This window comes from Notechis scutatus, unplaced genomic scaffold, assembly GCF_049901735.1.
Source record: "Notechis scutatus isolate UNSWTSFEM ecotype Mainland unplaced genomic scaffold, rNotScu1.2 NSCUSCF28, whole genome shotgun sequence".
Lineage (NCBI taxonomy): Eukaryota > Metazoa > Chordata > Lepidosauria > Squamata > Elapidae > Notechis > Notechis scutatus.
The window spans coordinates 205,896-217,182 of NW_028263152.1; the positions used below are offsets into that span (position 1 = coordinate 205,896).

The 11,287-nt window shown below is 46.3% G+C and overlaps 3 long non-coding RNA genes across 10 annotated transcripts in view; all 3 read right to left on the reverse strand.

The window, feature by feature from the left end:
- LOC148128527 (uncharacterized) overlaps window positions 1-11,287 on the reverse strand; it is a 184,451-nt gene that overhangs the window by 86,570 nt on the left and 86,594 nt on the right. The window lies entirely within an intron of this gene.
- LOC148128530 (uncharacterized) lies at window positions 404-5,680 on the reverse strand. Its single transcript, XR_015746305.1, has 2 exons — window positions 5,071-5,680; window positions 404-4,537 (listed from the first exon to the last, which is right to left on the reverse strand). It is a non-coding gene; the product is annotated as an uncharacterized LOC148128530 (long non-coding RNA).
- On the reverse strand, window positions 5,718-10,125 carry LOC148128531 (uncharacterized). 8 transcript variants are annotated; one of them, XR_015746298.1, is made up of 5 exons: window positions 9,711-10,125; window positions 8,983-9,203; window positions 6,733-6,954; window positions 6,352-6,596; window positions 5,718-5,917 (listed from the first exon to the last, which is right to left on the reverse strand). It is a non-coding gene; the product is annotated as an uncharacterized LOC148128531 (long non-coding RNA). The 8 variants fall into 8 exon arrangements; XR_015746300.1 differs by having other exon boundaries at window positions 9,112-9,203; window positions 9,711-10,123; XR_015746296.1 differs by lacking the exon at window positions 8,983-9,203 and having other exon boundaries at window positions 9,711-10,119.

Below are 11,287 nucleotides of genomic sequence, written 5' to 3' on the forward strand. Positions count from 1 at the left end.
TGAGCTAGGCCCACTTCGCTGTAATGCTGCACTGACAGGATTTGGGGAGCCAGAAAGTACAAATCTCCCACCGACCCTTTTTTTATGCAGCTGTAGGTTTCCTCCTCTTATCTGCTTCTTCCCCAGGCAGAATCTCTCCTCCACCCCCCAAAAGTCATTCCCTCCTATCACTGCCCTTTCTAAATGGGTTGTGGGAAAGGGGGGATATAATTTATGTGCTCTATGCAAGTCATCCTCACATATTATTTCATTTCCTAAATACATTATGGAAATACTGCTGATATAACTCGATCTCAGGAAAGAGTAACAAACAATTTTGTGATGTGATCAGAAACCCAGTTAAGTGAGGGGTGGATGGTATGATAATTAAGTGGATAAAAACTGATTTAAAATGGTACTCAAATAATCTTTAGTTTTTTTAATCTTTGTCATGAAAGTGGGAAGATACAACATTTTGTCATTAAGTCATCAATTTTTCTATGTTGTCATTAATATAATAGGGTTGATAAATTGCTATTATACAAGATTTATAACAATTCTCAGGCAAATATACTTTTATGTTATTTATACATTACCAACTTTCCAGAAAAATATTTCTGATTTCCTCCTAGAAACAACTGTATGACTAAAAAGCAATAGAAAACTATCTGGGTTTTAGGATTTGATAAATTATAGTATCTCATATAAGAACATTAATGATGCACTGGATGAAGGATTGTGCCAAGCTTGATAAGGATGTAAGGGACCCAGTTTGGTCTACTGGTTAAGCCCCTGAAGTGGAAAGCAAGAGGATGTGAGTTCAAGTCCCGCCTTGGTCATGAAGCAGGCTGGGGGATTTGGGGCCAGTCTCTCAGCCCAACTCAACTCACAGGGTTGTTGTTGTGGGGAAAATGAACACACAACTACTCATTGGTACTCAGCCCCGTGGCTTCTGCAGGGAAGGGCTTTTAAGGATGGGGGATGAGTTAGTGCACTTAGTGAACTCAAACAAGGTCTCAAAGATCTGGAAATCCAACAAGATGGGGCTGCTCTTCCCAAGAATGTTTATTTGAGCAGCCTTTAGAGCAACGAGATATTTATATTGAATAAACCTGCCAAGAGTCCAAAGGGAATTAACCTCCGAGAGCTGCAACGGAGTTCCCAGAGCCGTTTCAGGGGCCGATACAAAGAAAGAGCGCCTGAGCTGAGACTGGGCCCCTGAGGACAAGGGGCCACTCGAACTGCAGCTCACGCAGAGGTGGTATTCAACCGGTTCTCACCGGCTCAGGTGAACCGGTGGTCACCCCTGGTAGGCCACACCCCTGAACCGGGTCGCCCGCTTGTCCCAGTCGCTCTCCTAGCTTTCCCTACCACGTGGTGGCTGTGGCGCAGATCGGGCAGATGTCCCAGGGCTGTTGCACATGCGCACTGTGTGTGCAGCCGTGCGTGTGCTACTGATGCAGTGCGCATGTGGAGTAGCCCTGGGACATCTGCCTGCCTGCCCGCCCTCCCAGATTACGTTTCTTACTTCTCCCAGCGGATGCGCCTCTTCCAGCCCAGCCCGGCCCGGCCAGCCAGCAGGTGGGTGGCGGTTGTCCCGGGTCTTCTCGCCCCCTTGTCGCGATATGCCTGCAGGAGCCCCTCAGGCCAGCTGAGCCGGGAGCCGCCATTCCCAGGCTTCTACACTCCCGTGCTTGGTCGACGCCTCTTCACCTTGCCTGAAGCAGCTGGCCCTGCCCCTCACCCTCCCCTCCCTCGCCTGGCCTGAGAAGGAAGGGGACGGTGGGGGATAGCGAAGAGGCTGGGTCCCTATCTTCCCTCTCTCTTCCCTACTCTCTGTGTCTGTGTGTGTGTGTGTGTGAGAGAGAGAGAGAGAGAGAGAGAGAGCGGGGGGGGGCAAGAGAAGAAAGAAAGAAAAAGCAAGAAAGAAAGAGGGAGAGAAAGAGAGAAAGAAAGAGAGGGAGAATGGAGAAAGTGAATGAGATATATGGATGGATAGATAAATACATGGAAGGAGGGAGGGAGGGAGAGAGAAAAAAGGAGAGGAAGGAAGGACACAAATCCTGGCTTCAGAAGACTCTTTGAAGCAACACAACAATCTAGGGCTGGCATGCAAGGAATCTCGGAGGTGATCTAGTCCAACCCCCTGCTCCAGCAGGAGATCCTTACAGAATCAAAGAATAGCAGGGTTAGAAAGCTCTGTGTGAGTGAGTGTGTGTGTGTGCATGTGTGTTTGTGTGTTTGTGTTTATGGTTGTCAAAACTCCAAAAACAGGACAAGTAGCTCTGGGGAGATCAGTCATAAATTAGAACACTTGCTAAGTAACCGGCCATTAAGTGAGGACCAATTGTATTTGGTTTGCCAGTCACATGGCCCCCTGGCCAAGCCCACTCAGTCACATGGCCACCAAGCCACGCCCATCTGGTCACGTGACCACCAAGCCACGCCCACAAATTCAAGCCATGCCCACAGAACCAGTAGTAAAAAAATTTGAATCCCACCAGTGAGTTCACAGCCTGCTATGGGCATCTCCTATCAGGACTCAGGGATTCACTTTGTGACGCCTCTCCTAATAAAATATCTGGGAAATACGGAACTCTTTTACGTGCAACTGCAGTTATCAGATCAGTAGGAAGGAGTTTCTCTGAATGGGGCCAAATTCTGTTCTGCTGTAATGCAAAATTATGTATTTATTTATTTAGGACATTTATATTGCCACATATTCGCACATGACTCAGCATTAGGCAGACTCTAACTGCCCATTGACTGTCGTTTATTTTTATTTTTCTCCATTATTATTATTATTATTAATTGTAATGCTGGTCTCTGACTGTACTAAAAGTGGACTGGATGAAGTAGGAAGCTGTGTTGGAGACATTTGCCATCTTGAGTTATGTGTAAATAAATACATGTTTATGAAAACAATCTCAAAATCGTACTTGACTGCAACCTGAAACTGAGTCTTGAGAGAAGACAAGGAGGAGATTATGAGAGCAGCTTCTCCAACTTACAAAATCTCTCAGTTGGACAAGGGAGGATTCAACACTCTTCCAATGACTGAAAGAGGTGTTGGGAGTAGTTAAAACCCTCCCTCTCCTAGGAAAATGAAATATTTTAGGATATACTAAAAAGGGAGAATATATTTCCCCTAAAAAGAAAAGTAGAAACTCAGAGAGGCTGAAACTCCGCCCCCTCCCACCTTTGCTAATGGACCATTACTCTGGCCTAGGCCAGTTTATTTTACATAACAAAGATCTACTCCAGGTAAAGCTATATAGGAATTGCCCAAAGCCATCACCATCATCCAGCGAGGCTCAACCAAGCCTGGGACTCAGGACAGCCTACAGAGTTGCCCCTGCATGGCCCCATGGGAGCCTGACAACCGATCAGAATACAAGCTCCAATTCAAATCCCAACAGAGGGCATCAAACAGTTGCACTCTCAGCATCTCAGCCCTTCTTTCCTCAACCAAGGCATGTGCTCCTGTCCACCATTAAACCATCTTCCAAGCAGTCACCATGTTTCCAGCGTCTTTCTTCCCCACTTGGAACTGAACCCAGAAGGAGATTTCTTCCAACAGAGGCTAGACAGAAACTTCAGATCTGCTCCCTGTTATTCCGGAGCGTCAGACAGGAGCAATTAGATGGTGCAAATCTCTTGACCTTTTGCAGCACAAGAAGGTTGAGATGTTCCCCTCCTTCTCCTTTGGGTTCCTTCTCCAAAGGATCTCAGATTAATGGATCCCTATCGGGACCCCCCCATACCTGCCACGGCTGCAGCCTCGGAGCCCCCAACCTCTTTTCTCCCTCCTTCCTTCCCCTCCTCGATCTGGAGGAATAGGCGGCATTCATGGCCTGGGCCAGAGTCTGAATGATACTGTAGCGATGAAGGTTATTTATGATCCGTTTCCTGTTCCTTTTCTCCTGGGTCTCCAGTGGGGCTTTCTGGGTGCATCTTCTGCGGCCTTTGACAGAAAAGACGTGCTTGGAAAGGGAACAGCGGAAATAATGATCTTGAAACGGATCTTCCACAAAGAAATGGGGTTCAAAGGCAGCATCTGTTGGCCTTTTTTTTGACAGATAACCAAAATTCAAAATACTATGGATGTATTTGAGAAATATGTGCTTCTTTATTGTATACAGTGCAAAATTTGTGAGGATCCAGACTTTCCCTTCAATGGGTCCTGGCAAATGCATAAGTGCTTCATGGAAAGGAAAAATTCTGTTCCAGATGGAAATAAATTCTATGAAGTGGACAAAGACGTTGATTTGTCTCCACTTAGAGAGGGCCTCCCTGAGGGGTGCTGTTTGTCCAGTTGTTGTGAATCGTTGTGATATAACCACACAAATTCCATTCCTGACAAGCATCGGAGGGAAAGTCCTCATGAAATTATCTCCCTTTTCTGTGTCTGAAGCAAAGAGGCCAATCAGGGTCCATCTGAAATGGAGGAGCAGCTGGACAATTGCTGGGTATTGGAATCCTTCTTTGGGGAGCATCTGGTGGAAAAAGGGAATCTCCTTTTATCACTCAGAGCCTCTGAAGGAATTCAAGCAGTGATCTGAAAAAGTAATGAAGAATGCTGTGTTATAATGTGGTCCAGATCAACTCCAAAATATTACTTATTGACAAACCCAATTTTGTTTTGATGAATATATAAGAATAGTTTGTTCCTTAGTCACGGTTTAAAATATTTAAGACAGAATATTAACAAGATTGTCTCTAAAAATGGAATGCAAAATCATATTAAACAAAAAAAAAAAAAAAACAAAAAAAAATGCAATGTAAATTTCTGTGTCACCCATACAATTCCAACAATTAGATTCAAATTTGCAGATGTTAGATAAAATGTCTGGATCTAAGATATAGGGCTGTATTATATGCTATTTTTGAGTACTAAAACCTCTTTCTCAGCTTCTATATCCCAAATTCTTTGTGAAGCAATTTTTCAGCTTCTTCTCTAGATGTACAAGAGCACAACTGCTAACAGAATAGTTATGAGTACATGAAATGGATACATATAAGAAAAATAAAAAGAAATAGTAGGACAGTGACGGTAGGCACATTGGTGCGCTTATGCACGCCCCTACAGACCTCTTAGGAAAGGGTGAGGTCAATCGTAGACAGTTGTACAATCCAATAAGTCTTTAATTGAAATTTTGTCTGTTTTGGGACTATATGTCTGTTTCATCACTTTAATTTTAACCCAATAATTATATACCCTGAATTTATACAAAGCAGAAATTGTGTAAATTAACAATTATCTATGAGGGCAGGAGCTGAACTCCTTTTATCCATCCCAAAGATACTCTTCTTGGTCTGAATATTTTTATACATAGACAGGACTATTGCCAACTTGATTCCAATTGGATAAGGCAGATATTATTGATATGTGAAAATGAACATGCTAATGGAGGACCTCAAAACCTGGATAGTTTTTCAATAGTAGAATATTCAGTAGAATATCCTCTAGGGACCTTATGGCTCTTCAGGCCTTTAATGGTCAATTTGAAGATGAACATAATAGACTAAAACATCGTTGATATGTTCCCTAATATTCTGAAAAGCTGCTCTTGAATTCTATGAAGATATTGGATCTGTTGTTCATCCCCACCACCCCACTCACCTTACCAGATAGAGAAAAACACACAAACCTGTGGGACTTTGTAGGTGCCTACAAACATTGACATCTGGATGGAGATGTCCCTGGAGCTGCATCAATCAGAGCCAGGAGGTTTCCTTCCTCCCACAGCCGTAGTTGGGGACATTGGATTCTCCAGTGGAGAGCATGTCCAGCAAGGCATCTGAAGTGCGGAAGGTGCTTCCATAGTTGTCATGGATGTTGTAACCAAGTGTGAGATTGTGCAGGAGCTGGGAATTCTTGCTGACCATTTGAATAGCAAAAATTGATTTTAGGGTATTTGTTAGAGCAGAACTCTTCCTATTGAAAAACAATATTCATGTTATTATATTCAATAGCAACAACAAATGTTTTTAAAATATATAATCCTTCACAAACCTACTAAGCCTTAGGCCAACATTGATCCAAATCGAATGATCAATTATGCAAATGAGAGAGGCAACTACAATTGTTTCAGTCACTACTTAAACAAAGGTCATTATTCAAGTGATGAACTCAGGAATGAACTGAGAAAGGAAAATCATCTGGATTTCATTCAGGTTTTTAAAAACTCCATCTTTGGATTTTACTCTCTTCCACAAAGTAAGGCAAAAAAGGGAAGCCATGGAAATCAAAATCATTCAGGAAATTAGACAGGTCCTGAGGTACAAAAATAAGTGACATAAGAAGAAAAGAAGGAGAGTGTTAGAATTGCACATGGAGGGAGTGCAACTCCATCACCCTGCATGACTTACGAAGAAGAAGGTATGGAAGGAGGGCTGTTGAAAGGCCACATTATAGGCGACACATATGTTTCAGTTGTGACCACACCAATGAGATGGTCCCCAGGCCTGTAAAAGCTCCATGGATTGTACCCATCCTGGTGCTCCAAACTCAATGGGCATTTCCTTCTCAGCTTCCCACAGACTGATGGGGACACCAGCAGCAGCAGAAGCAGGAGGTCCATCATTCATGGCATTAATCAATCCACTTCCTGTTTCTAACACAAACAACAGGAACAGTTGGAAAAATTCAAAGACTCTGAGAAGTGCCAGTGGCTTTCCTGATCTAAACAGAGAACCACTCAGTTTCATCTGCAAAGGAGAGAAAGGTGCAATCAAGAGCAGAGCCTGTACCTGTCCCAAAACTTGGTCCCAGAGAGCTTCACCCAAGGAATTTATCCTTTTCTGATATAAGATCCTTTGCATGTGGCTTCAATCTGATGTCTACATCGAAGTCTAAAACTGGAGATATAGCATCACAGGTCTCAAAGGCCCAGATGGTCATAATTACAGTGAGAAGCAACTTCTCCTCTTGGGATCCTGAACTTTTTCTGGGCTCCATCTGCAGAGGAGAGGCTGGAATAAACCATGTTAGTAAAAATTACAGATATACCCCTGGGGTCACTTTTTTGTTGTGGTTGTGGTCCTTCCTCCCAGTCAGGGCAAGTCCAGAAAGTGATGCTGGGGTAGAGAATTCAGCACCCAGGGAATTGACTTCTGCTGTCCTTCAACATGGCCTCTTGTCTCCAGAGATTGCTGGGGAAGGTCACCCAGAGCTATGGAGTTTGGTGCCACTTCTAAGTTAATGCCATTTAACTGTAGTGTTGCCTGTCTTCTAATGACAATCGGCACCCTTGAACTCTGCCCCAGGTTAAGAGTAGACCCTGTTTGGAATTCTGTTTTATGTCATAATCCCATATATTGATCTTAATTGCAGCCGGTTTTAAAATTGCTTGCACCTGAAATGAAATTTCATTTCCCATCTTTTCTAGCAATATTAATTTTGAGATTAAAGCTCATTAAGAAGCAGGAAAGTGACAACTTGTGGACTAGATCATTGGGTAAATAGGGAGAAAATTATAGAATGGATGGAATTTTTTATTTTTATTTTCTTGTCATTCCTGTGTTATCTTACCATGTTCCTATAATACACCAAGATTCTTTATATTTTGATTTTTCTTAGTTTTTAAATAAAGAATGGACTGTAAGTTCTGCAGGTGCTAATCATCCATCCTCTCTTTCTTCTCTCTTTCTTTCTTTCTTTCTTCTTCTTTCTTCTTTCTTCTTCTTCTTCTTTCTATCTCTTCTATCTATCTATCTATCTATCTATCTATCTATCTATCTCATATCTATCTATCTATTATCTTATCTATATCTATCTATCATCTATCTATCTATCTATCTATCTATCTATCTATCTCTATTATCTTATCATCTATCTATCTATCTATCTATCTATCTATCTATCTATCTATCTATCTATCTATCTATCTATCTATCTATCTATCTATCTATCTATCATATCCATCCATCCATCCATCATCCATTCAATTTACTGGCCACCCATCTTATCACAGGGAAACCCTACAAAGATGGCGGTGATGCCCACAGTGTGGTGGATGGTGCAACCTGATTTCTAGCGACAGGATTTCTGGAGATCTGGTGGCTCTTCCTCTGTTGTGGGGATCTTCTATTTGGGGGGGGGGAACGCTCTGACCTTCCCAATTTCTGGGGCTGAGACTTTCTATCCCAAAAAAGGTGCTGTTGGAACTCCTTTGTTCCTGGTTTATTGGCATCCGTTGTTCAGGGAGGATGTTTCTTCACTGGGGGGGACATTAATATGGACTTCTTGGCCCAGAAGGGGAACCGGGGGGCTGAGTGGGAGGGGGAACTGAAGGGACAGGCAGGCCCACCCTGGCAGGGAGGAGCAGAGGAAGGCCCATATCCCAGGTCCACCGCTTGGAAGTTCTCCCCTGAACCTCCCTCAGATTCTGCTCTCAGGGCCTGCAGACCAGATCCTGGGTGGCTCCGGGTTCAAGCTGTGGCTTTTCAGGGCCAGGTTGATGTGCAATGAGACTCTCTTCTCCTCCAGGAGGTTCCCAGCCATGTCTGACCAAAGCCGGGTGAGGCCCAGAGGGGAGGAAGCCCACCCCAACTTCTGGGTTTGTCCCAGGGAGACCCCAGAGGAGGGAGGAGGGGGCTATGGTCATCCAGGGTTTCTCACCGGCCTTGAGGAGGCTCCATGTGGACCTCTGGCTTCTCTCAGGGGGGCTGCGAGGACCCTGGCCTGGTCAAGCATGTTGTGTGAATGGGGTCCTCGCCAGAAGAAAAGGGTTCCCAATACAGGTAGTCCTCAACTTATGACCACAACTGAGCCCAACATTTCTGTTGTTAAGTGAGACATCCATCAAGTGAGTTTTGCCCCATTTGATGGCCTTTCTTGCCACAGTCATTAAATGAATCATTGCAGTTGATAAGTTAGGAACCCGGTCATTAAGTGAATTTGGCTTCCCCATTGACTTTGCTTGTCAGAAGGTTGTAAAGGGGATCACAATGGCCCTGGGATGTTGGTGCCATTATAAACATGAAACTGTGGCCAAGCACCTGAATTCTGATCCCTGCATTTGATGCTGCAAAGGTCATTAATTGTGAAAAATGGTCCTAAGTTCCATTTCTCAGTGCGGTTGTAACTTGGATCGGTCACTAAATGAATGGTTGGGAGTCGAGGCCTGCCTGTGTATCTCCTCTTGATCAGCTTCTCTTCCAGGAATTCATCTTCTTCCGAGTTCCCATCATCCACTGACTACTCGGCCAAATGGTTCAACCTCGGGAAACAAACCATGGTTAAGAGGTGTGGAAAGGGAACTTCACGAGGACAGTGGTGTCACCCAAGCAGGAAAAGCCCAAAGGGAACATCAGGCCAGCCATAAAACAAACTTGCATAGGAAAAGGAATCAAATAAAAGGTATTAAAGAAGCCCCTTAGACAAAAGCCCAAATAATTAAGAAAAGTAGGGAAAGAAAGAAAAGAAAACCCTTACAAACACAAGACATGCCAAATCAGCAAAACAAACAGACAAAAGGCACAAAATATATCACAAAGGAGACAGACAGGAGATTGCCACAAAACAAATATAAGAAACCATTAAGCTAAAAAGATTAGGACGAAACCGATAAAACAATCAAACCACCCCGCAAAGTTTGCCTTCCGCACCCCGGAGTTTACCCTCTGGCGGGAAGAAAGACAACCCCTGACAGGATTTAAAACATGAAGAAATACAAACACAAGCACTCACACAAAAGGAGAAAAGGGTATAAAAATCAGGGACTTACCATTCGAAGGTAGCTAGCCCAGGAACGCAGACTTCTTGCTATCTCTCGCCTTCCTGAAAAATAAAAAGATCCAGCTTTCAAGCAGTTGTCCGTATCCTTGCGCCGGAGCTCTCCCAGCGGGAAAATCGAATCCTCAGAAGAAAGGCATTTTGACAGCCTTTCAACAGAGGTGCAAATGTGAATGCGGCCACTGGGGAAGAGACCGGGTTCAGAGGGTCATGTGGATCCCACCAGAGTCAGTTGGGTGGCTGGGGCTTCAATCCGGGGGGGGGGGGGCTGAGTTCCAGTCCTGCCTGGGGAGCCAAGCCAGCTAGGAGGCTCTGGGCCAGCCGCTCTCTCGGAGCCCTGGGAAAGAGGCAATGGCAACGGCTTCTGAGCAGCCTGGCCAAGATCTCTGGGCCGGCCTTCCCTGGGGGCTTCCAGACCACCTTCCCGCCCAGCTGGCAAGGCTGAGGGGCCTCTCTGGGCCTGGCTTCCTCCTCACCGGTCAAGGGGCCTCCAAAGGGCTGGATTCGGAGAGGGTTTGGCAGGGGACTGTGCTGTGAGGAGGGGGCACGCAGGGGTCCTGCAGGGCCAGGGGGTCTGCAGTGGGTCTGCCCCTCCCAGTGAGGGCAGGGAGGGAGGGGGCAGGGGAGAGGGAGGCAGGGGAGCCCCTCCCATCTGGTCTGGGCAGCTCAGGTGCTATCAAAAAGCCCACCTCTGAGGGAGGAGCCTTCCTTGGGATTGGCTGGGAGAGCGGCTCTGGCATCACAGGTGGGGGACAGGTGGAGCTCCCAGGTGAGCCCTGGGCACCTGCAGGCCAGGTGGGGCTGGTGGGGTCCAGGGGGGAGGGGAGGTCAGCCTGGGGCCCTGCTGCCAATTTCCCCCTGGGGCAGCCAGGGGCTTCTTCCTCCTCCTGCTCTGGGAAGTGGGGCGCCCCCTGGAGGGGGCTCCCTCTGGCCTTGCTGGGCAGGGTGGGGGGATCTGCCCCATGGGGGGCCCAGGGCAGGGGGGAGTGAATGGGGTGACGGTCCCCAGGTTGCATCTCTTGCCAGGATCCGAGTCTGGTGTGCCAGCTTTGCATCTGGCAGGTGGGGGCTGCTGTTCCCCCAGGTGTGAAGCCCACCAGCTCCTGGTCCCGGCCAAAAGGAAGGGCCGAGGCTGGAGGAGAGTCTCTTGATCCTTTCAGAAGTCAGGAAATGGCTTTCCGGGCGAAAGGAGACCCCAAAATCAGGGAGGTCACGCTGAACCCCCAGAGCTCTGAGGCCTCCCCTGAATATCCAGTTCATTTCCCTCAGAACCCCGAAGGGGCTTCCAGGCTGTTTCTTTCCCAGGGAGGCAGAGGAGGAAGATGGACGGAAGTAGGGAAAAGAGGCAGGAGGGGAATCCGGTGGAAGGAGGAGGAAGAGGAAGAGGAGGCCGGGAGAAACTTCCCTGCAGCTCTGCCAGGACTTATTAGGGAATCCTCCTCTTCTCTTCCTCCTGTAAGGGTTTCGCTCTTTCCTGGGCAGAGGGTCCTCGACCTACAATGTTCCATTTAGTGACCATTCAGCCACAGTGGCACTGAAAAAGTGACTTAGGGCCCCTTTCCACCTGGT